This window comes from Triticum urartu, chromosome 6, assembly GCF_003073215.2.
Source record: "Triticum urartu cultivar G1812 chromosome 6, Tu2.1, whole genome shotgun sequence".
NCBI classification, from domain to species: Eukaryota; Viridiplantae; Streptophyta; class Magnoliopsida; order Poales; family Poaceae; genus Triticum; species Triticum urartu.
In genome coordinates this window covers 233182264-233209068 of record NC_053027.1, presented here as the reverse complement: position 1 = coordinate 233209068, position 26805 = coordinate 233182264, and the positions used below count along the sequence as shown (strand labels likewise).

Genomic DNA, 26805 nt, shown 5'->3' with positions numbered 1-26805 from the left:
CGAGACTGAAAGCAGTTGGCACAACTCATTTAAGGATCGTTGTACGACCAGGTCCTTACAGATAAGAATTGCATGCTAGCCCAGGAGCTGGAGCAGTGCCGGGCGCAGCTAAATGCTGCTACCGCCAAACTGGAAAACATCAAGAAGTCGTCTTTTGGTACTGGTTCCCTCCATCGAGGAACAATAATTATATACCAAATGTGCTAATTCTGCTGCTGACCGCATAATAGGGTCGTCTGATCAACTTGAAGAGAAGTTGAGGATCGCCCAAGAGGGAGAAAAAGAGGTGAAAAGGCAACACGCCGTAGGCGAGCGTGTGCTGACCCGCGTCAGAGACGAGAAAAATAAGCTACAAGATTCCAACACTACATTGGGTGAAGAATTGAAAGATGTTCGAGCCTAGCTAGCCGATTCTGTGAAGGAGAGCAAGAAGCTGCGGGGCGGCATATCAGTATGTGTCCGGACTATTTTTAAAGTAGTTCAGAGATAAATGGGACTGATATAGTCATATTTGCAGGTATATTGAGAGGCCGTCCTGAAGAGGAGGTGTCCGGATCATTGAGCCATCTACTGCAAAGACTGTCGCAAGTGCACAAACATGCCCGACTGGCTATGCAGAGCGTTGCCAAGGCCTTATGGCCCTCCACCTCCCCTCCAGGAAGTATGGAGGAGCTTGTAGAGCTGTTCAAGGGTGCACGGCGGCATATCTGGCTATGGAAGATATCGGCTTGCCGAGAGGGCGCGCGAGAGGCCTGGGCCATGGTGAAAACACGATATACCAAGCTGGACCCAAATCACATGCCTCGGTTTGGACCATTAGGGTCAAATGGGGAAGAAATTCCCGTTAGTTTAGTATATGGCCAAGTAGAGGTGGCCACCAAATATTCCCAACAGGATTGTAAGTTAGACTGCATGTTGGAAGGTGTAGAGGAGGAAGTGTTCGAGTCCAAGTGACTGTGTACTTTCCTCATTATGTAGAACTCTAGCTGAATTGTATATCATTTTTCATGGCAGACCTTTTCGCTTCAACCTCCGGACCCGAAGGTGCGGAGTGTTTCCGAATACCGTCACGGCCGAATAGGCCGGGGTATGCCTGGAAAACTAGGCGTGGGGGTCATAGTTGCTTGAACAGACAAGTTTTATCCGGCTAGCTATGTTATATTACATTAATATCCTAAGAAACATCTTCTAGAGAGAATAGTTCCGTTAAGGGTTCCTTTCCCTGGGTGTGCATGCATTTAATGTGCATGTCCGAATTGTGATGTGAGCACCACAATTTGTATAACTTCTGGGGGTGCACAATGGAGTGAGTTTAAAAAACATCTTTAATTCGCCGACCGAATATTCCCTTAAGAACACTAGCTTTCGGCTTCACCCAGTCTGAGGTACACATCCGGATGACCCGGCAGTAACAATCGCAGAGGTGCTCCCTTTATGCCCTAGCCGAACTAACGGGAATGTAGGGCATAAGCACAGGAGCCAGGCAACCCAGCTTGGCCAAAACTTAAGTCATATTGATGCATATAGTGGCAAAGAAAAGGTACATATGTAAAGACTCATATGTGAGGAGCTTAATGCTCAAGGAACGACAAGAACCTCTGTCCAAGAAGCCCCCAGGTAAAAGTGACATGCATATTTAGAGATGTATGTGTCAATGGTGTGCGGTCTAGCCATACCAAAGCGTTAAAGCGAGAAAGAAGAAAGTAATCGGAAGAGAGAGAAAAAATAATAGAAACTACAGGGGAGGAGGAGACGAACAGGGGGTTTGGCGCTAGGCATAGAATCTTCGGAGTCTGGCCGCGTTCCAGGGGTTCGGCTCGAGGCGATTGTCTGATGCATCGCAAAGACGGTATGCACCTCCGGTGAGAACTTCGTCAATTATGATGGGACCCTCCCATTTGGGATTGAGTTTGTCCTTTTTCTTCTCCGGCAGGCGCAGAACGAGTTCGACAACGTTGTAAGTCTTGGCCCGTACTTCTCTGCTTTGGTATGTTTGAGCCTGCTATTGGTAAAATGTTGAACGGGCTTTTGCGACATTGTGTTCCTCCTCCAGGGCATCTAGTCTGTCCTGCTGATCAAGCTCGGCTTCTCTCTCTTCGTACATACGCACTCGAGGTGAGTCGTGAATAATATTGCAGGGCAATATGGCCTCTGCGCCATACACCATGAAGAAAGGTGTGTACCTGGTAGTACGGTTGGCGTGGTCCACAGTCCCCAGAGAATGGAGTCGAGCTCCTCAACCCAGTGCTTGTCTGATTCTTTCAAAGACCGCACTAGTCTGGGCTTAATGCCGCTCATAATAAGACCGTTGGCTCGTTCGACTTGACCGTTGGTTTGTGGGTGGTAGACGGAGGCGTAATCGAGTTTAATACCCAGATTAGTACACCAGGTTTTTACCTCGCCGGCTGTGAAATTAGAGCCATTGTTGGTGATGATGCTGTGTGGGACACCATAACGGTGCACAACACCGGATATGAAGTCTATCACCGGGCCGGACTCAGCCGTTTTGACCGGTTTAGCCTCTATCCACTTAGTGAATTTGTCCACCATAACCAGCAGGTATTTTTTCTTATGGCTTCCCCTTTAAGGGGTCCAACCATATCCAGTCCCCAGACCGTGAAAGGCCAAGTGATGGGGATAGACTGTAAGGCAGTTCGGCGCATGTGGCTTTGATTGGCGAAGAGTTGGCATCCGACGCAGCGTTGGACAAGGTCCTGTGCGTCTGCTCGGGCTGTCGGCCAATAAAACCTAGTACGGAAGGCCTTGCTAACAAGAGCCCGAGCTGCGGCGTGGTGTCCACCGAGACCGGCGTGAATTTCCACTAGAAGCTACCGCCCCTCTTCTTCGGAGATACATCTTTGAAGTACTCCGGTGGTACTTTTCTTGTAGAGCTCTCCGTCGTGAACCTTGTAGGCCTTTGAACGCCGGACAATGCGGCGAGCCTCATTCTGGTCTTCGGGGAGCTCCTTCCTATTAATGTAGGCCAATAAAGGTTTGGTCCATGGAGCAATTACTGCCATAATGAGATGGGGCGACGGTGTTACTTCGGTGGCTGAGCCCCCGATACTATCGGTGTGTTCGGGATTTGGAGTTGTATTCGGATCTGGGCTATTATTGCCGCCCTCCCCTTGCCACACCACAGATGGCTTAAAAAGCCTTTCCAGGAAGATGTTGGGTGGGACGGGGTCGCGCTTAGCGCCGATGCGAGCAAGGACGTCCGCCACTTGGTTACTTTCTCGGGCGACGTGATGAAATTCAAGCCCCACGAACCTAGCCAAAATTTTTAATACGGCATTATGATAAGCTGCCATCTTTGGATCTTTAGCGTCAAAGTCGCCGTTTATTTGAGATATGGCAAGGTTCGAGTCCCCGGGCACCTCCAGGCATTGTATGCCCATGGATACGGCCATCCGAAGACCATGCAGTAGGGCCTCGTATTCGGCTACGTTGTTAGAGTCTGTGTATAATATCTGGAGTACATACTGGACGACGTCTCCAGTGGGGGATGTTAACATGACTCCCGCTCCCAGCCCTGCCAACATTTTGGAGCCGTCAAAATACATAACCCAATTGGAAATATGCGTCGTACTCTTTAGGGAGTTCGGCCTCTGCCCATTCGGTGATGAAGTCGGCCAGTACTTGGGATTTGATGGCTCGTCGTGGCTTGTATGTTATGTCGAACGAAAGTAGCTCTATGGCCCATTGGGCGATCCGTCCCGTGGCGTCGCGGTAGTTTATTATGTCATTGAGTGGGACCTCCGAAGCCACCGTGATGGAACACTCCTGGAAGTAGTGTCGTAGCTTGCAGGATGCCGTGAAGACTGCGTATGCTATCTTTTGGTAGTGGGGGTATCGGGATTTGCACGGTATGAGGACAGTTGATACGTAGTATACTGGTTTTTGGAGCGGGAATTTGTGTCCGTCCTATTCTCTTCGATGACGAGCACGGCGCTCACCACCTGATGTGTTGTCGTTATATATAACAACATGGGATCACCAGTGTTTGGTGCGGCCAGGATTGGGTTGCTTGCTAGGAGGGCCTTTATTTCCTCCAGTCCATTCAAAGTTATCAGTGCGCCGTAAGAGGCGATAGAGTGGTAGTGCCTTTTCTCCTAATTTGGAGATAAAGCGGCTTAGCGCTGCTACGCATCCAGCTAGCTTTTGGATCTGTTTGAGGTATGTTGGTGTAGCCAACTGTGATAGAGCTCGGATTTTAGCTGGATTTGCTTCGATTCCTCTATTGGAGATGATGAAGCCCAGCAGTTTTCCAGCGGGGATGCTGAAGACACACTTTTCCGGGTTGAGCTTAATGTCATACGCCCGGAGGTTGTCGAATGTAAGACGTAAGTCGTCTATTAGTGTTTCGATGTGCCTAGTTTTGATGACGACGCCATCAACGTAAGCTTCTACCGTTTTGCTGATCTGTTTCTCCAGGCATGTTTGAATGATGCGTTGGTATGTGGCGCCGGTGTTCTTGAGCCCAAAAGGCATGGTGTTGAAGCAGAATTGCCCATATGGGGTGATAAATGATGTTGTGGCTTGATCGGACTCCTTCATTTTGATTTGATGGTATCCAGAATATGCATCAAGGAAACACAATGAGTCGTGTCCTGCGGTGGCGTCGATGATTTGATCAATGTGGGGGAGGGGGAAGGGATCCTTAGGGCAAGCCTTGTTGAGGTCTTTGAAATCGACACAGAGGCGCCAGGATTTGTCCTTCTTTGGTACCATCACCGGGTTTTCTAGCCAGTCTGGATGTTTGATTTCTCTAATGAATCCAACCTCGATGGGTTTGGCCAGCTCCTCCCCCATGGCTTGTCGCTTGGGTTCGAAAAAGTGTCGTAGTGTTTTCTTAACTGGTTTAAATCCCTTTAATATACTGAGGCTATGTTCTGCCAGCTCGCCTGGGATCCCTGGCATATCTGAAGGGTGCCAGGCGAATATGTCCCAGTTTTCACGCAGGAATTCTCATAGTGCCGTGTCAACTCTTGGGTTCAGTTGAGCTCCGATAGATGTTGTCTTCTTGGGGTCCGTTGGGTGGACCTGGAATTTGACTATTTCTTCTGCTGGTTTGAAAAGGATGTGGATTTAGGGTGTTTTTCAAGGATCACGTCGTCCCTATCCACCGTGGAGCATAGTGCGGTTAATTCTTCGGCCGCAAGGGCTTCGGATAGCGCCTCCAGGGCCAGGGATGTGGTTTTGTTTTCAGCGCGGAGTGCTATCTCTGGCTCACTGACGAGAGTGATTATATCGTTTGGTCCGGGCATTTTGAGCTTCATATACCCGTAATGAGGTATGGCCTGAAAGCGTGTAAAAGCATCCCGCCCCAACAGGGCGTGATATCCGCTATTGAAAGGGGCCACTTGGAAAGTTATTTCTTCGGACCGATAGTTCTCTGGCGTGCCGAATACTATGTCAAGTGTGATTTCGCCCGCGCACCGTGCCTCCCGGCTGGGAATAATTCCTCGAAAGGTTGTGTTACTTTGCTTGATGCGGCTCTTGTCTATTCCCATTTTATGGAGTGTGTCCTCATAAGTGAGGTTTAGTCCGCTGCCGCCGTCCATGAGGACCTTGGTAAGTCGAAACCCGTCCACGATGGGACTGAGGACTAACGCGGCTGTCGCTCGTACTGTTCTATACTTTGGTTCGTCACCGGCGTTGAATGTTATAATCGTGTCATTCCAGGGGTTTATTTCAGCAATTTGGCAGACTTCGATGAGCTCGCGAAGCGCCCTTTTGCGCTTGTTGTTTGAAGCGAATGTCTCAAAGACCGTCAATACTCCTGAGTTATCGTCCTCTGGGGGATGTCGTTATGGGTCGTCCTTGATAAGGATGTCCTCGCCGCTCTTGGCTACCTGTCGTAGTATCCAACATGCTCTAAGGCTGTGGGTTGCCACGGTATCTAGTATTGTATGTATTTTGCATGGGCCATTGAGCCACCCCATCAGAACGGTGACGTGCCGCATAGCGGTTTTGTGTTTCTTGGCTGTTGGACTGGCGTGCCACGAGGGTGCACCCTTTTCGCCTGTGGGGAGAGTTGAGTTGGGACTGACGGTTCCTAGTGAGCTGCCTAAGTTTTCCAGGCGCTCTCCATCGCGCTGTACTTTTGTATGATGGTTGCTAAGTCAGCGAATTTCAGTATGCGGCGGCGATTGATGGCATTGAGGATTTCTTCGTCCGTGCAATTGTTGCAGAATGCTGATATTGCGTCCTCGTCACGGCAATATTTTACCTTGTCTTTGACAAGGAGGAATCTGGCCCAGAAGTGGTGGACAGTTTCCTGAGGCTGTTGTTTTATGCCCATGAGAGCATCTATGTCTGGGTGGGTGGGTGGAATTAAATCCGAACCCCGACCTGACCGATTATCCGGAGTCTGACGACCTTCCGGCTTAACAGTCCGGGTTCCGGGATATCTTCTGATTGTTAGGACCACCGTCCGATGCTATGTTCGGAGGGCTGGTCGCATCCTTTCGCGGGTGAGTATCCGGCTCTTCCTGATCGGTGATCCGAACATAGTCTGTCTTCGGTATAGAAGAAGACTCGCCATCCTGCTCCACGACTACCGCAATCTGGTGGGTGACCGGTAGGGTCTAGATTTCTCCTTGATCGGTTTTAGGCCTGCTCCGATCGTAGTCTGTGGCTATTCCCAAAGCGGCGATGCGATCTAGGAGTCCGTTCAAAGACGAAAACTCCGTCGGATCCATTTGCTTGGAGTGCTCGGAGTTGATGCGAAGGGGGTTTTCGATGGCTCGAGAGGTCATCGTCGGCTCAACGGCCGAACGGACGATCATAGTAAAGCCGCCCAGCCGAAGGGTTTGGCCTGGGGCCAGAGCTCCCCCGGAGGTGATGTTGTCTTTAAGGACAAGGCAAGCCATCGAGCCTTTCATCGACGGCACAGTGGAACTCTCAATGAAAGCACCAATGTCGGTCTCAAAACCGGTGGATCTCGGGTAGGGGGTCCCGAACTGTGCGTCTAGGATCGATGGTAACAGGAGACGAGGGACACGATGTTTACCCAGGTTCGGGCCCTCTCTATGGAGGTAATACCCTACGTCCTGCTTGATTGATCTTGATGAATATGAGTGTTACAAGAGTTGATCTAGCACGATATCGTAATGGCTAAACCCTAGAAGCCTAGCCTGTATGACTATGGTCATGAGTATATCCTTTCCGGACTAACCCCTCCGGTTTATATAGACACCGGGGGGGAATCTAGGGTTACACAGAGTCGGTTACATAAGAAGGAATATTCATAGTCGGTTGCCAAGCTTGCCTTCCACGCCAAGGAGAGTCCAATCCGGACACAGGTACAGTCTTCGGCCTTCATGTCTTCACAGCCCATCAGTCCGGCCCATAGATAGCAGGCCGGACGCCCGAGGACCCCTTAGTCCAGGACTCCCTCACCCACCACTAGCCAAGGAGCATCACTTATGTTCTTCAACCACTGCAGCTTCTCCCACATGAGATGCCGGTTCTCTACTCCCCTCATTGACAACAACAGTAAAGGGCGGCATGCCCACATTCTTAGCCACCTTCTCAGCCAACTCCTTCTTCCTCGTTAGGCCATCCGGCAAACCTTTAATTCTAGCCCATAAGGGATACATATCCAGGGCATATTCCGCAACGTTTGTAAAAACATCATACTCCACAATGACGACCGGATCTCTCCTGAATTGCCAAGGCCCTCCTTCCATCACCCGCTTCCAATCCCCCAAGCAATGGCACTGAGCTAGGAAGAGATTAGGTCTTTTGATATTGAAAGTAACTCCTTGGGCGCACGATCACGTGTTCCTCAATGAGTTTAGCAGCGCCGCATGGATAAACGGCATCATCGTATGAACCCTAAACAGGCATAGTCATTGAACCTCCTTGATCAGTTCTTCCACTTCCCCTGACAGATCCAAGTCTTCCTCCTCCTCTCCATGAAGTTTCAAGCCTTCAAAAACATCTTCTAGGGCCGGATCGTGGCCCAGGTTGTCCCAATCCTCTTCGTCCTCTTGGCGAAGATCCGCCTCATCCTCCTCCCTCACTTCATCCTCAGATTTGTCCAAGATCGGATTACTGGACGACAGGCCGCCCTCTCGACCTCCTTCTCCATCTATCTTCCCGTCTAGAAGCCCTAACCCCGCCTGAGCTCCCTTCGTTCCTCCTTCCGCCTCCTCAAGAATCGGTTCCTCCATGGTGTCAGGCTCTCTCGCTCAATCCCTAGGCCTATCGCTCGCCGGAAGTGGTCCAGGCGATCGGCGGTAGGGTTTATTGGTGGACTCCGGCGTCGCCGCCAGAGGAAGAGGTGGATTCTAGGGAAACCCCATGGGAGTTGAAACGGAGGAAGTAGAGTGACATCTTCGACCCCACGGGAGGTAAACCTTTGCATCCTTCGGGCTGGGCTTTGCAAAATCCCAAGCTCAGGCCCCGGCCTGGCCTGAAAAATAGGAACAGTGTGTTTTTATTAAAATAATGAATTTCATGATATTAAATGATAATTATACCTATATTTCTAATAAAATACTAGCGCTATAAAAAAATACTAGTGACTTATGCCCTGTTTAACACGGGAGGCATGAAGCGTCGGCGAGACAAGACGAAGATCGCACATGCGTGGGAGATCTATCTTCTCCGGACCATGGGGCCGGCCAGGAAGCAGTGGCTTGTTGACCGATGCGGTGCCCAGTCCAAGAAAAGATGTACAAACACGCCCAGCACCGTCAGCATCAAAAGATCATAAAGACCGGCACGATTCCGAGCTACCATGATGGTCCAGCACCACTCTTTGCTTTCTTTGGAGTCAGTTCTATCTCGCCATGGGAATGGACAGTGGCCTGACCAGACCACCACGAACTTTCCCCCTAGAGGAAACATATCAATTAGGCGAAAAGTCCATTCTGCACCCGAGCTCATATGCTCCCGCATGAACAGTAAAATAAAAAATTCAAAAAAAATTCAAAAAATTCTAAATTTTTTTTGAGAGAAACATTGACAAAAGTTCTAAGTGCCTGCAAAAATTCATCATGAAATCACATTCCTGTAAGGCGTGGCAAAAAAAGCAAATTCAGTGATTCAAAATGCATTTGAAAGTAGCTTTTTCAGAGTACTATTTTTGTTTTTTTTTTGCCATGCCTTCTAGGAATGTGATTTCATGACGAATTTTTGCAGGCACTTAGAACTTTTATCAATGTTTCTCACAAAAAAAATTTGGAATTTTTTAATTTTTTTGATTTTACTGTTTATGCGGGAGCATATGAGCTCGGGAGCAGATTAGCCGCGTCTTAGTTAGGTCAACTCTTACAGAAATGTACATGATGAAGAGTTCGAAACAGAGGCAAAGGCTGTGCATAGCTATGGCTGTTAGATCATCACAAGATTCTGGAGCTAGCACGACTTTTGAAAGAAAATATTTGCCGGCCCTATTAGAGTAGGAGCAATCCATATCACGTTATTTTCTTTTCTTTTAGTGTTCTTGCCAAATCCATTGATTAGCAAAAGAGGCAAAGTACAAAATACACCAAAAGGGCAATATGTAAATGAGAAAAGGGAAATACGGCACAACCGCTCGAAAAACTAGAGGAAAGCTTTTCAGCCCGGAGCAAACGGGATTTTGGTCCCAGGATGCTATGAACTTCGATCAGTTTGACAAACATCTCTACCGATGGTTCCTCGTGTTGGAAGACGCGCCAATTTCGTTTTTTCCAGATCTCCTGCGCAGTAAGGACAACTCAAATTGTCGCGCATTAAAATACCGCTAAATGTCCACGTATCTTCTTATATCCAACACCATGCATCAAATGTGTCTGGACGTCCAGGCATCCTAATGCCACAAACCACAAGCAAATCTTTTGCACGCGGTCGAATGTTTGCCATGTAGGCGCCCAATTGAGAGGACACATCCAAAACCTTCGCCGCTCATTAGTCTCTCAGAGCAGATGGGACCGGGTGGCCGCCTGCCGCATTCATGCTGGTCAGATCGACATGACCGGACGGTTGACCGACGTTGCTTCAATGGGGGCGCCGCGTCCAGAGTAGCCTCTCCGGCCGTTGTGCCCGCATTGAAGCAGAGCCGGTTAGCCTGCTCCGATTATTTAAGCCAGCCAACCACGCCGTCAAATCTTACCTCCTCTTCTCGACACAATGTCGTGATGGGCAAGTCCAACAATGGCAGCAGGTGGTTCTCCGCGTCAGCGGGAGGATCTGCGGAGAGTTTTGGATCATGGCACCGCCACACACAGTCACCGGCACACCACGATCCCCCGCTTTGACGGTCAAGACGGATGCGGTGCTATCGTCGGACGAGGAGGAGCAGCAATATCAGCAAGCCCTCCTCGTTAAGATCTCGTGTACGGATGAGGAGTTTGCGGCGTAAATGTCGCTGCTCCTCAAGCAGTCTTACCACGATCACGGTCCGGCGCCGTCCTCACCACCCAATCGCGACAGCCAAATCAGATGTCACGTCAAGGAGGAGTGATGCGTCTCAAACAGGTTTTGTTTATTTTATGTTGCATGCCATTTTATTATTATTTATATGTGCTCTGGTATGTTTTTCTATCATTTTTTATTGAACTAACATATTAATCAAATGCTCAATGTCAGTTCCTGTTTTCTGATATTTCGTATTTTAAAGAAATTGTTATTTTAACACCTAGAAAAATTAGATTACGGAGTTTTGAACTGGGAGACACCTAGGAGGTGGGGCCCACACCTAGAGATGCCCAGGGGCTCTAGGTGCCCCTGTTGGCACGTAGAGGCTACAACAAGCTTTTAGAGTCCTCCTTTTATCACAAGCTTGTCCATGAAGTTTCTAAACCGTCATAAAATTTCAGATTTCTTCGGAGTTACGGATCTTCGGAAATATTAAAAACACAGCATGGCATTTTAATTCGAGATCATGGCATTTGTAAATTATATTTAAAGGGGACTAGCAAAAGAGCATGTGTGTTGCATCGGGAGAAGAAAATTTTGCCCGGCCCTAACCAAATAACCATGACATGGGTTTTATGCGATATTTCTAAAACCTAGACCTATTTCCAAATCATGCCCACAACCAATTTTCTTGGGTCACACATATTTCAAGGATCCCAAGAAATCTATCCCTTGCATAGATTCATCCCCTAACCCTCTCTATCTCATATACTTTTCCTTTTTTCCTTTTAAAGATATAAAAAAGAGGAGCAGCAGCGCAACACAGAGCTCGGTCTGCTCTGCAATCGGGTCAAGAGCGGCCGACCTAAAAAAACCTTCCTTAACCCTAGCCCAATCCCCTTTTCCCTTGTTACTCTCAAGCGCCGCCTCCAGGAGAGAAAACGTGCCCCGCCAGTGTCGTCGTCTTTCCCCCGCTCTGGTCGTGGCGATCCAAACCGCACCACCCTCTTGCCTCTTTCACGCGCCGTTCCTCGCGCCGCTGCCCCGCCTCTCTCCTCGCGCCCTCCTGCAGCTTCGCGGCCATGAATGGCCACCTTCGCATCCTCTGCTCCGGCTTCCAGCCTTTTAGCTCTTGCGCCACCGTCATGGCTCTTCTCCCATTGGCTGTCACCTGCCATGGCCGGCCATCAAGCGTCGCCTGCTTCCCGGCGCGCGCCTCCACCTTCTCGCGCTCGCAGCCCCCTCCTAGTCGGCTTCTTACTGCCATCTGCGGCCGTGTAGGGACACACAACATCCTGTATAGCATCGGTGCTCCTCATGCCTTTCCTTGTTGACTCTCGAGGCGGCTTGAAGATTTAAAATCAAATATGTATAACAATTGGTTCATCATGATGTAAGGAGGCGAGGTGGGATTATTAAAGAAGCGGACATATACACACAACGTGACTTGGCTCAGTGGAATGAGTGTAGGTGGGGAGTTCGATCTTTAATACCACCTCAGATAACCACACTAGAAATAGAAGAAGGGACCTTTTTGTGAAATTAGCGACGGTGAACCGACAGAAGCAATAGGTGCTTTATTAGTAGATATAGATATAGATATCAATCTTTGTTGTGCTTTTCAACATATACTGTATTAGACAATCATGACTATAGATTTGTATTCGAATACAAAATGAATTTGAATTTAGTTGGTATACTAAACATGAATGCTTGGTCCCCAAAGTTTGAATGTACTGTCAAAACACCCTCTCCTTGGTTGAAATCTCACGCGCCCGATACTCCTAGGCCGAAATCGCCAGTGCCTAACATTTGGGACACGAGAAATTGGTAATGTATCCCCAACGAGCATATATCAACACGATGTCCAAAAATCTAAATGAGGTACTGTCGGTGTCAAAACCGGCGGATCTCGGGTAGGGGGTCCCGAACTGTGCGTCTAAGGCGGATGGTAACAGGAGGCAGGGGACACGATGTTTTACCCAGGTTTGGGCCCTCTTGATGGAGGTAAAACCCTACGTCCTGCTTGATTATTCTTGATAATATGAGTAGTACAAGGGTTGATCTACCACGAGATCGGAGAGGCTAAACCCTAGAAGCTAGCCTATGGTATGATTGTATGTTGTCCTACGGACTAAAACCCTCCGATTTATATAGACACCGGAAGGGGCTAGGGTTACACAAGGTCGGTTACGAAGGAGGAGATATTCATATCCGTATTGCCTAGCTTGCCTTCCACGCCAAGTAGAGTCCCATCCGGACACGGGACAAAGTCTTCAATCTCGTATCTTCATAGTCCAACAGTCCGGCTATCCTAAGACCCCCTAATCCAGGACTCCCTCAGTAGCCCCTGAACTAGGCTTCAATGACGATGAGTCAGGCGCGCAGTGTTGTATTCGGCATTGCAAGGCGGGTTCCTCCTCCGAATACACCACGGAAGAATTTGAATACAAGGATAGAGTCCGACCCTGCAAAATAAGTTCCACATACCACCGTAGAGAGAATAATATTACCACAAATCTAATCTGCTGACACGTTTTGGCAGCATGACATCACGCCACGGCCCGATAATTATTTGAACCGTTTTTCTTTAACCAAGCCCGCACATAACGCGAGACGGTTTCTTGACACGTCTTGTCAAAGCAGAGATCGTGTTCCCCTTATTACGGGATTCTCATCAATACGGACGTGGGTAACCCAACCGTGCCTAGGACTCCTAGATTTTAGGCAAGTCCCAAACGGCCACGAGGAGGACGCTTGATATTCACCCTCTTTATAAAGGGACAAGGTTGTTACTTGTTTCCCTCCCGTGCTCAATCGAATCCCTCCCCCGCCTCGAGTTCTAACACCCAAAGCCAAGGTCAGGTGCTTCGAACCTTCAATCATGTCCGGATCCAGCCTTCAAGGCCGGTGGATGTCTTCCTCCGTCACGGAGGAGGACATCATGAAGTTGAGGGAGGCCAGATATCTGACCGCCGAAATTTCGCATAGGCTTCCCACCCGAGGGCAGGTCGTCCCTACTCCCGTACCCAACGAGAGCGTTGTGTTCGTCTCCCACTTCCTCCGAGGACTAGGCCTCGCTCTGGATTCCTTTGCCAGGGGTCTTATGTTCTATTACGGACTGGATTTTCACGATCTGGCCCCAGACTCCCTTCTTCACATCTCGTCATTTATTGTTGTTTGTGAGGCCTTCCTCTGCATTACCCCTCACTTTGGCTTGTGGCTCAAGACCTTCGATCTGAAGTCGAAGATGGTCGAGGGACAGTATGCAGCGTGCGGAGGTGCTTTAATAAGCAAAATTGTTGATGCTCCATGGCTAAAGGGTTCCTTTCCAGAGGTGTCCGGATTGTGGCAACGGAAGTGGTTTTACGTCACAGCTCCCCGAAGTGCCAAGTGGGTAGCCGCCCCCACCTTTCGCTCGGGCCCTCCACCACGACTGATGTCATGGATCAGCAGGGGACTAAGCTGGGGTCCAGCCAAGGACGTGCCAATACTGCAGAGCCGTATCTGAGATCTCTTCGAGGGAGATTTCGGTCTGGTTATGGTAATGCAAGTCATGCTGGTTCATCGAGTCCAGCCTTGCAAACGCCGACCCCTCCGCATGTGGGAATTCAACCTAGAAGGACCGCGTACTATTCATAATTTCCTCGGCATGACGCACAAGGATATGTAAAAATCGTTCTTTGGACCCCAAATAGAGTGTCCGGACACTACCGAGGACGTGGGCCTGAGCAGCAACCGCACCGCTGCCCAAGTAAGTAATCCCATGGCCGAACACACCGTCCTTTTATTTATCATGACATCATTCTGAAGAATCGCTCTTTGACCAGGACTGGATAACAAAGGCGAAGATGATCCGGTGTTCGGCCCCCCTTCCTAAAGGCTTGGATAATCCGGTGCCAGAAAAGATGCTCGAGCCAGCACCTTGTCCGGTGCCCTCAAAGGAAGACAAAGGGGGGAATAAAGAGGGCGAAAGCGGGCGTCCATCGCTACCTATTCCAACCGAGGGAATGAGCGCCTCCGCGAGGGACGATAACCGAGAGGAAGAATCTGACATTCCCTCTCCCCGGGGAAGGAAGAGGACTACCTCCGAAGATCCTGAAATCAAGGTTTCCAAACGGGAGAAGAAATCTCCGCCAGAGGGTCCTGCCTCGGAGGGTGTTCTTGCCGCACAATGTCCGCGCAGAGATCAGCCCTCTAACGAGCTATAAGTAATCAAAAGGTATTTAATAGTGAAGATATCCTACCTTACTTCTGAGGAAAATAACCGAAGTATTTATCTTGCAGTTCGGATCTTAGCCCTTCTCAGCTGAGCTCGTCTTCGGGGGATCTTCTTTCGGAGATGATGGAGAGTGAAATGCCTCCCCCTGCTACACCGCCTTACGAAGCGGGCGACCCTGAGGTGTCGTCGCGGAGGACTTCTCCTGATCCGGCAAGGCCAGAAGGTAATCCTATGGCCACCCGAAGTCCTCAGTATCCGGCTCTCGAAGAGAGCAATCAAAAGAGTCCGGCCTCATCTGGTGCGCGGTCGGATGTACGGAGGGATCTGCTGGAGAAGGCGGCTATCTCAGAAGAGCACTGCACATTGATGGGTACGGTGATTGAAAGGATTTCTTCCGCCGAAAGCGGGCTGCATGAAGCCTTTATGATTCTACTGACAGATTTTGAGGTACGTGAAATGATGTATATTTTTGAAAGTACCGCACATTTTTAGATGTGCCCTGTGTAGATGGTAGCCCCTGAGACTCTGGTTGTCGTCGAGAACGGCGGCAAATAGAGGATCATAGTCCCAGGCAATAACCGGACTGCCTTTATGTGCAGGTGGTGGAGGCTCTGGTGGCTAGCCGGACTGATGGGTATGCCGAACTAAAGCGGCAGCTGGATGCGGCAGATGCCGACATCGTGCTTGTAAACGAGCGGCTTGACGAGGCATAGGGTGAGTGGCCTTTCTGGTAATCGTCGAATAATAAGAGCAGCATGATGCCAGTATCTTTAATATGTTATGACTGCAGATGGAGCGGCCATCATGGAGACCCTTCGGGCGGAGCTTGCCCGAGCCAAGGAGCAAGCAAGGAGTAGTAATGCGGCTGCTTTGCAAGCGGCCGAAGAGTTAAGGGCCGAACAAGCCGCACATTGCGAGAGCGAAGAAAAAATTGCCAAGATGGCCGTGGAGTTAAAAGATGCTGCTGACCGTTACCGGATTCTTAAAGAGAAAAACCGGGCGAAGGCGGCGGACCTGGAGAAGGCCCGGGTGGCTGCCAAGGAAGCCCGCTCCAAAATTAGAGCGATGAAGGAGGAGCTGAATCAAGCTGCAGATATCGTTTCTGGGAAACCCTTCTTGTTGCGGACTAAGTTCGAAGATCCGAAGTATGCTCCTCTGGGCCGGCTATGGAGTTCTGTGGACACGTACATGGATTTGGCTGCCAGCGCTGCTGATGCCGCCGAGTACTTCAAGGATCAGAAAGGTCCCGAAGTGGAGAAGCTGTTCTGGTCACAGTTTCACGCTCCAGTTCGTCCGCTGCTGCTGAATGAGTGACTGACCGGTTGGGTCGAGCTCCATAGATTATCCGTACTGGCCATGAGGTCCGTTGTGGATCATTTGTAGCCAGGAGGGCCAAGGCCGAATAACTACTTTAGCTTAGTGCAACAATTCCTTGGCGCTGTGCCACGCATCGATGCTGTGAAGAGGTCGGCGTGCATAGAAGGCTCGCGGATGGCCCTTGCCCGTGTCAAAACATACTGGGCGGAGATGGATGCCACCACTGTTGCGGCGCAGGGTTCGGCCATAAGCCGAGTGGCTGCCGAGCACTATTTTGAAGAAGTTCTTGAAGGCGCTCGTTCGATAGAGGCCCATTGCTCGAAGAATATTATGTTTGAGTGACATGTATTCCCATTGTAAAACAATGTTTTATTAAGTTTATCAAGGTTGTATTTATACTTTTGCCCGAAAGTATTATGATGCCTCCTGTGCGGCCGTTTATGTATATATGTATACAACCTGAAAGATTGCAGTCGTCGGCTTCAGCCCCCACACATATAATGCGGGGGTGTTCGCAGAGGACGCATGTTCACAGTTGATCCAACGTTTTGGTCCATTAAGGAGGTGATAGCACAGCGAACTAGGCAACCGGACTAAATGCTTTAACACTTTCACTTAGCCAGAGGAGTTTGACAGTGGGGCTACTATATAGCCCCTGGTGGCTCCGCACTCATCCGAATTCGGGGTGCGTACATGCCTGGCCGAGAAACGACCCTTCGTTAAGGCGGAGGAATCCCGAAGATTCCGATAGGTCATCGAGTGGTTGACCAGTCTCACGCTATATCATGACAGTCAGTTTTCGGCTTTCTCTACTGAGGTGCTCGTCCGGATGAATCAGCGCAGTAGTTCTCCTGGTGTCGCCTTAGTCGATAGAGCAGAACGTAAGGCAGCAAAACACAGGAGTCGGGCAAACCCAACATTTGACCAAAGACATGATTCGGAGCTGATTCATATAAGGCCAAACTCGTGACGCCGAACACTCCATAAGGTATTCGGTCTTTATGGTGTAAACCGGGCCTAAACAGTGCCCTTTGCAATAAGCCCCTGGTGTCTAGGTACGTGCAATATTCTGACGTGGCCACATGCCAATACGTCAACATCCTTCTCAATTGTATTGAGAATCCGAGGGATGTTTATCAACAAGAGACAGTAAAAAAGGTTTGCGCAGGGTCTTAATCTAAAGAGAATCCTTGGAACGGGTCCCTGCTGCACGTCTACGCCTGTGTCTCCGTTGTGCCATATTCTGGACGGGTGTAGCACGATGGTCATCTGAAAAAGAGAGGAACTTAATTTGAAAGTTGCCGTGCAAAAGGTAAGTTATACTAAATAAACAATATGAGTAAAGTTGAGCCTGATTGTCACTTGTGCGCGCGCGTTGAGCCCCTTGTATTATAATAGGGGTATACCCATCAAACCTGTATCAATTACATATAGCAGTACCAGACTCGTCCAACCGTGTCCGTGGTCTTAACGACCTGTCAGATGCTTTAGTTGGTGAGGCCGTTTAGTGTGCGGCTGCCAAGGCAGCCGCACGGTCTTCCGCGCGCAAGGAGCGCTCAATATTTCCATTTACTGTAATGATGCCATGTGGACCGGGCATCTTAAGCATGAGGGAAGCGTAATGCGGTATTGCGTTAAAGCAAGCGAAAGCTTCGCGTCCGAGTAGTGCTTGATAGCCACTTTGGAATGGAGCGATGTGGAAGGTTAAATTTTCACTGCGGAAGTTATCGGGGAAGCCGAATATAACCTCTAGTAGCAGGGGAGCCCGTGCAATGGGCCTCTGGTCCTGGCATTACTCCTTTAAAGGTAGTATTGCTGCGGCTAATTTTTGTTGGGTCTATCCCCATTTTGCGGACTGTGTCCAGATATATCAGGTTTGAACTGCTGCCACCGTCCATCAGGACTCGTGTGAAGTGGTATCCGTCAATTATTAGGTCTAATACCAAGGCATCCCATCCTGCACGCCGGATACTTGCCGAGTAATCCCGATGGTCGAAGGTGATCGGTTGGGACGACCAGTGGCAGAACTCCATTGTGATAGGCCCTGGGACATGTGTTTCTAGGAGTGCCGCTTTGTTTCTCCCCTTTGTCATGTGTAACACGTTTACTGTTTTAACTTCTGGTGGGAATTTCTTCTGTTCCCCAGTGCTTTGCTTGCGAGGCTCGTCCTCGTCTTCGCTTGGTGTATCCTGCCCCTTGTGTTCGACATTGAGCTTGCCGGACTGCTCGAAGACCCAACATTCTCTATGGGTATGGTTTGCAGGTTTATCGGAGGTGCTATGGATCTGACATATTTGGTCCAGAATCTTGTTTAGGCTGGACAGTTCGTCTCTATTGCCTTTGGGGGGCAGCTTTTGCTGACCTGGCCGAGAGCTTTTGAATCCGGCGTTTACCGCTGTGCTCTTCGGGCTGTCTTCTTTATTCTGGTGCTTGTTTTTGCTGCGTCGTGATTTCCCATTTCCGTCCCTGACTTCGGATGTACTTGGGTCACTGGTGCTGCATCGGTCTAACCAGCTGTCCTCGCTAGCGCAAAAACGGGTCATGAGTCTTGTTAATGCTGCCATTGTTCTCGGCTTTTCTTGGCCGAGGTGTCTGGCAAGCCATTCGTCTTGAACGCTGTGCTTGAAAGCTGCTAAGGCTTCGGCGTCCGGACAGTCGACTATTTGGTTCTTTTTAGTGAGGAACCTGTTCCAAAGCTTTCAGGCTGACTTTCTGGGTTGTTGAGTTATATGACTTAAATCGTCTGCATCCGGTGGTCGGACATAGGTCCCTTGAAAATTTGCCCGAAAGGCGTCTTCGAGCTCTTCCCAGCTTCCAATGGAGTTTTCGGGGAGGCTTTTGAGCTAGTGCCGAGCTGACCCTTTGAGCTTGAGGGGTAAGTACTTGATGGCGTGGAGATCGTCTCCTCGAGCCATATGGATATGGTGGATGTAGTCCTCAATCCAGACCCCAGGGTCTATCGTTCCATCGTACGCCTCTATGTTTACGGGTTTGAATCCCTCTGGAAATTCATGGTCCAGCACCTCATCGGTGAAACATAGGGGGTGTGCGGCACCCCTGTATTTGGGTGTACCATGGTATTGGGATGTTTGTTGTGTTGCATTGCGTGCTGGAGCGCACTTGCGTGGCCCGTAGATGGATCTGGTTGCGCCGTACTTTTGATGCGAGTCCTCACGTGGATCGCGTACCGGCTTATGTGCGGCGTCGTTTGCCGTTCTATGTTGGCCACGAGGTCGTCTATCCGACTGGATGGCTGTTTTGTTTTTTGATTGCGGGGGATCTAAGGCCTCCTCATCGAATTCAGGTAGCAGCTTTCGCTTCGGGTAGCTCTTGGTGTGGTGATTACCGCCATACTTTACTGCAGTGTTGAGTACTTCACTCCATCTGATTTTGAGTGTGTCTTGTGCAGCCCTGAGCCTTTGCTTCTGCTTTTTCAGAATCCTCGCAGTGGCAACAAGCCTTTGATGCGCATTCTGTTGCTCCGGGTGCCTGTCCGATGTGATGTCGTCCGGACTGTTATCTTCGACGGGGTCGAGTTGTTCGGTTCACTGTTCAAGATATCTTTCAATATGCCGATAAATCGGCCGATTTATTGCTTACCGCTGTCAGACCGATAAGATAAATTGGCCGATTAATGCTCCGATATGGCGATAAATCGGCCGATATGCCGATAAACTGGCCGATTTACCCCTTATCATGGGTCGACTGATAAGTTCCCGATAAGCGATATCCCCAACATTGGTTTGGTTTGATTCTTCGTGTTGCCCTGGTCGGGCGATGATTCACCGCTGTTTCTGCCGAGGCGGGATTTGGAGCGGCGCTTACGCCGCCGCTTTGATTGCTTCTCGAGGGAACAACCCTTTGTTGCGTCCTTCTGTTCCTCGTCGTCGTTTTCTTTGGGTGTGTCCACCATGTATACATCATATGATGAAGTGGGCGTCCAGTGCCCTGCGGGCAGTGGTTCCTGTTCGTCTCCTGCATCGTCGTCCATACCGTCGATGTCTTCGGAGTCGAAGTCGAGCATGTCGGTCAAATCGTCGACAGTGGCTACTAAGTGGGTGGTGGGTGGGCAGGGACTTTCTTCGTCATCCGCATCCCAATCCTGCCGGACATAGTTCGGCCAGGACTCTCCTGACAAGGAGAGAGACCTTAATGAGTTCAGTATGTCGCCGAAGGGCGAGTGCTGAAAAATATCCGCGGAGGTAAACTCCATGATCGGCGCCCAGTCAGATTCGATAGGCACAGGCGCAGGCGGTTCGGAGTCCGTGGCCGGGGAAGAATCCGGTAGTTCGGCGTCACGGCTCCCGTGAAGGGTAAGGTCGATATTCGGCTCGATCGCCGATGAGAGTGCGGCCTCCGTGGTAGGGTCTATCCACCCGTCCATGGATGGCGCATCTGGCTCCGAATTGAGGGTCGGAGTGGTTGCCGACACAATCTCCTGAACACTGTCCGATGGCAGAGCTACATCATGCTCATCGTGACCGTGTGGCGCACTAGGCAGGGGCTCGAATCCGTCGAAGATCAAGTCTCCGCAGATATCAGCCGTGTAGTTTAACCAGGGGCGTAACTCTCGATCTACTCCAGATGGCCAAGCGAGTTGGCCCGCAGTGCGAAGCCGCCGAACACAAAGATCTGTCCGGGGAGAAAAGTCTCACCCTGAACTGCATCGCTATCAATGATTGAAGGAGCCATCAAGCCTAACGATGACGACACAGAGGAACTCTCAATGAAAGCACCAATGTCGGTGTCAAAACCGGCGGATCTGGGGTAGGGGGTCCCGAACTGTGCGTCTAAGGCGGATGGTAACAGGAGGCAGGGGACACGATGTTTTACCCAGGTTCGGGCCCTCTTGATGGAGGTAAAACCCTACGTCCTGCTTGATTATTCTTGATAATATGAGTAGTACAAGAGTTGATCTACCACGAGATCGGAGAGGCTAAACCCTAGAAGCTAGCCTATGGTATGATTGTATGTTGTCCTATGGACTAAAACCCTCCGGTTTATATAGACACCGGAAGGGGCTAGGGTTACACAAGGTCGATTACAAAGGAGGAGATATACATATCCGTATTGCCTAGCTTGCCTTCCACGCCAAGTAGAGTCCCATCCGGACACGGGACGAAGTCTTCAATCTCGTATCTTCATAGTCCAACAGTCCGGCCAAAGGATATAGCCCGGCTGTCCGGAGACCCCCTAATCCAGGACTCCCTCAGGTACGTTTGTAAGTTTCATCATATTTCAGACAAGCGCATCGCGAAGACATGTTTCCCCATATCGTGGCCTTTTTCTTGATAAAAACGTATAAAATGAAGCATAGATGAGACAATGTTTAGTGAGGAACTTGTGGAAGGCTTGGGCTATCCTCATACTCTTTGGCCTCCAATTCCCTCCCATTCCACCATTCATACACCATGGTCGCCAAAACACCCTCTCCACCAGCTGTCAAACCCCAACCTCCTCCATCTGTCACCCCACTGTTGGGGAACGCAGTATTTCAAAAAAAAATCCTACGATCACGCAAGATCTATCTAGGAGATGCATAGCAACGAGAGGCGAGAGTGTGTCCACATACCCTCGTAGACCGAAAGCGGAAGCATTTAGTAACGCAGTTGATGTAGTCGAACGTCTTCGCGATCCAACCGATCCAAGCACCGAACGTACGACACCTCCGCGTTCAGCACACGTCCAGCTCGATGATGTCCCTCGATCTCTTGATCCAGTTGAGGACAAGGGAGAGTTCCGCCAGCACGACGGCGTGGTGATGGTGATGATGAAGTCACCGGCGCAGGGCTTTGCCTAAGCACTACGACGATATGACCGAGGTGTGTAACTGTGGAGGGGGCACCGCACACGGCTAAGAGAAGACTTGGTGTCCCTTTGGGGTGCTCCCCTTCCACGTATATAAAGAGGGGGAGAGGAGGCCGGCCCTAGAGGGGGCGCGCCAGAGGGGAGTCCTACTTGGACTCCCGGTCCAAGTAGGATCCCCCTCCTTTCTTTTCCGAAGAAGGGGGAAAGAGGAAAGAGAAGGAGGATAAGAAGGAAAGGGGGGGCGCCCCCCAACCCTAGTCCAATTCGGATTGGGCCTGGGGGTGCGCACGCCTCCACCTGGCCGCCGCCTCCTCTCTTCCACTAGGGCCCATGAAGGCCCATTAACCCCCTGGGGGGTTCTGGTAACCCCCCGGTACTCCGGAAAATGTCCGAACCTTTCCAAAACCATTCCGGTGTCCAAACATAACCTTCCAATATATCAATCTTTATGTCTCGACCATTTCGAGACTCCTCGTCATGTACGTGATCTCATTCGGGACTTCGAGCAAACTTTGGTTCATCAAAACACATAACTCATAATACAATTCATCATCGAACGTTAAGCGTGCGGAGCCTACGAGTTCGAGAACTATGTAGACATGACCGAGACAAATCTACGGTCAATAACCAATAGCGGAACCTGGATGCTCATATTGGATCCTACATATTCTATGAAGATCTTTATCGGTCAAACCGCATAACAACATACGTTGTTCCCTTTGTCATCGGTATGTTACTTGCCCGAGATTCGATCGTTGGTATCATCATACCTAGTTCAATCTCGTTACCGTCAAGTCTCTTTACTCGTTCCTTAATGCATCATCCCGTGGCTAACTCATTAGACACATTGCTTGCAAGGCTCATAGTGATGTGCATTACCGAGAGGGCCCAGAGATACCTCTCCGACACACGGAGTGACAAATCCTAATCTCGATCTATGCCAACTCAACAAACACTATCGGAGACACCTGTAGAGCATCTTTATAATCACCCAGTTACGTTGTGACGTTTGATAGCACACAAGGTGTTCCTCCGGTATTCGGGAGTTGCATAATCTCATAGTCAGAGGAACATGTATAAGTCATGAAGAAAGCAATATCAATAAAACTAAACGATCATTATGCTAAGCTAACGGATGTGTCTTGTCCATCACATCATTCTCTAATGATGTGGTCCCGTTCATCAAATGACAACACATGTCTATAGTTTAGGGCTGCATTTTCTCTTCAGCAGTCCAAACTCCAAAATATGGACTAGTGTACGTTTCCACGTCTTAGGTTTCTTAGAGCATCTCCAACACCGACCCTTAAATCGCTTGCATATGTCTGTACTGTGCGGTCCGGACGTGTTCTAGCGTCCAATTCGGGCCTGTATCGGTCCGCCAAGTGGTCCGGACACACTTTTTCCCATAAATTGGAAGCAAAGTTGGGGGAGGGGGGCTTTGCGAGAGTCCGGACAACAGCCATGTAGGACTCCGACACCCCGGCCCACTAAATCCTCCTCCCGGTCCCATTATTTTTTTCAATTCGCCCATCCCCCCCCCTACTTTGCATCCACACTCTCTTCCAACGATGTTTTTGTACCTCTCCGTCCGCCACATAGGCATTGCTGGATGTCTGCAACCAGTACCGACATGCCTGCTTGCCTTTTACGATGGTGTCATCCACCCAGGACCCGTCCTTAGCCAGGTACACTCTGTCCCCCTGTCGACGACGTCCATGGGACGCCACGCCAGACAGGTGTTCAGTCAAATGCCATTGAGCTTATTTTCAAATGTCATGTCGTTTTTTAGAGTACGAAGGATGGCGGGGTACTCGACCATGGAGGATGAGTTGTTGTCCGATGCTTAGTTGGCCGTATCCGCGGATTTAGTAGGCAGGAGCACAAGGGGTTCTTCTAGTCGCGCATGCATGATTGATTTCACGCGTGAAAGCACATTTCGCCCTACGACATGCGCATCATCCAACAACACAACGTGAGCTCGTTATCGTATCGATGGTACGCCATCCAGACCACCGTCATCAAATTTTGTGCACGTGGCAGCGGAGGAGATCGTAAGTTTTGCTTCTTCTTGATCAACTTATTGATTGAATCATTCATTCACTCAATGTTGCTCTACACATTGTGTAGCCCGTACGCGCTGCCGTGGTGTACTACGGAATAGAGGGACGACTATTTACGTATATACACTGTCGGATGAAGTTGAAGGGGCAGTATGTGTGGGACGACATGACCCGTTCATGAAAAACTTGTTGAACAACATGTTAATCTCGTTGAATTTGAACTATTGTTATACTAGACTTATTTGCATACTATGTATAGATGATTTATACTATTTTCTATCCAAACTCTGATGAATTCCTCGGGTTTGCATGAATTTCGTCTGTCTATTAAAATGCGGTTTAAAATGTATGCGGGTAACGTTGGATAGTCGACTCCTGCTTCCGTGTCTGTGGACTGGTCTCCCCTGTCCGTGGACGAATGTGGAAGCAAATTTACAGATCAGCATTGGAGATGCCCTTAATACATGTCTGAAGAGAGGTTTTTCTGCAAGCAGCAAAGAGGACAGATACTTCTCGGAAAGATACACATTTACTCTCTCTGTTCTGAGTTATAAGATGAACTGATGTTGTAGTGTTTTTCTGAATCGGATGTATATTGTAAGTCATATAGAAATATCCAAAACATTATAGTTTGAAATGGAGGTGATGGTTCATTTCATTCATGAGAACACAAGGCACATACATCTTTGACTTTGTCCCACTCCCATCCATAAGCCATTAAACAAAATGGGATAAGATCACGTAACTAGGGACAACATGAGCCCAACATCAGGCTTAAACATCACATCGTCACAACCACCATGGCTGACACTTGCAGCTACTAACATGATCAGGAAAGCTTTCTCACTCTCATACTCGAGGGACCCTTATTTTGCCCTACCATGGAGCGGCACAAACATTAACCAAAGCAAGGAGCCAAAAATCACACCCCCACTCGGACCATTCCAGAACTAAAACCTTCTGGAAAATTAGTGTTCCGCAACGAAAATAAATAAATAGTAAAACCATTCCTGCTCTACTAGTTAGGGCGGCGATATGGCAGACCGCGTCCTACACCTAGATAAAAAGCTGACGCGGGCTTTGCGCAACCTGTGCCGCGACCGCTCTCGCCATGCGGAGCTTCATATCCTTGAGGGCAGGGTCCTCGAGAAGGAGGACCTTGTCCTTGTCCCTCACCCCAACCATGTGGAGGTGGTCGGTGTCCTCCCTCTCCTTCCTCTTGAACAACAACCTCTACTCCCTCGGCTCCAGCCCGGTCACCATGGACAGCATCACCTTCAGTTCCCCTGCAATTTGATAAACAAGCTTCCTCTTACATTGTGAAACCCAAAATATATCCTAGGCTTTGCACACACACACACACAAAAAAACTGTATCCTAGATAAGGCATAAACCGTTTGCTTGCTCGGAAACAAAAATGCAGTAGGAAGGTTCGACCATGTGTACGGTTCTGTATGCCTCTCATGCGTGTTATCAGCCACCGGCAGATGCATACTAACTAAATGTGTATGCGTGTCAGTTGTATGCATTTTTTTTATTCTCTTCTGCATCAACATTGCGTAGTCCCGCAGGAGTAGTGTACTGTACTGTACTAGTCCTGACTTCTGAAGAAGACGGACTGGGCGGTGGCAAGTATCCTTTTTATTATCTAGAGCAGGACAACCTTGCATTCTGAGTTGTCAACTGTTGGTATTTTTAGAGTAGAATAAAAAAAGAGGGAAAGGTAACGTTATGACTTTCGCTTCAATCTCACACTACTTTTTATTTTATTTTACAGGGAAACAACATGACTCTGCAGCGTATTCATGAGCAACACATCTGGGAGTAAACGGTCCTTTATTTGTCGAATTACGTCGATCTACAGAGGCATTTTTGCAAGTGAAGATGTGAAGTAAAACTTGAGTGGTGCATGCTACTGTATTTGACATTTACTTCACACCAAACTGCTATTATGGGTGATGGGTTCTTCTCAACTGCATCGTGCAACATCTACCAAACAACAACACTCATTGATGCAGGAGAATGAGAAAAAAAGAGGCTGCGACGTTATTTGATTTGTTCTCTTACACTTAAGCTCATACTCTCCAAAATACGGAGCAGGACAAAAATGAAAGATATCTGAAACCTATCAGTTATAAGTTTCAAATACCCAAAAGTACTAAAAAAACCTGTCAGTTATAGGAACTACTCGCGTAACCTCTAAACCCAAATACTAGAATACAAGAAAAATAAATCGAAAAGAGTTCTCTCAAGAAAACAGATTATGTATACTCACCAAAAGTGCGTGTGGCCCCAATGGAGACATCATGCCATGAGAATCCAGTGGACACCCTCACCATGATCACCTCCTCCGCACGCCCGCCGTCCCTCTTCTGCACCAGCATCCCTCCCGGTCTCACCTCCCACTCTATCTCCCCGCCGCCGCCGAGACCGCCGGCCACATTGCCATGGCCGCCGTCAGTACTCGCCTTCGACCAAGAGCTCCTCTTGAACAGCCTCTTGGAGTACCTCAGCTTGATCATGGTTGCCTTTGTTGGAAAATTAGGCAAGTTCATGATTAATTCCAGTAAATAATTCATGACTAGAAGAGATACTAGCATGCAACAATCTAGCAAACTAGAAGAACAGCAAGACATGCATAACAGCAGCAAACACGTAACAGTAGCTGTAGAAGCAGACATGAACAGAGGATGTTGGACGTACTGATCATTAGCTATTATAGGTGCGACAGTGTTGATGACGATGTTGGCGACGATCTGCTGCTGACGGCGATGAATACGACGATGAGTAGCACCGCCCGACTTGGACGGAAGACGACCCGTGATGACGAATTTGAGCAGTCGCGCACAGCGCTTCCCAAAAACCTAATTCGTCCTCTCCCGGTGCAGGATCGCAAAGACGAAAGGTTCCGGAGACCTGCTCTCCCACGCGCCGATGCACGCCGGCGTTTGGGATGGAGTAGACTATGATGGCGGTGCAAGTTGTGAGATGAGGCAAAACCCTAGGTGTTTTTCGGTGTGTCTCTGGCCGCAGCCGGTAGCT

The 26805-nt window shown here is 49.3% G+C and overlaps 1 pseudogene; it reads right to left on the bottom strand.

Annotated features, from left to right (window-relative positions):
- Positions 1-24589: 24589 nt before the first annotated feature.
- Positions 24590-26285, bottom strand: LOC125516121 (annotated as a pseudogene).
- Between the last annotated feature and the right edge of the window lie 520 nt (positions 26286-26805).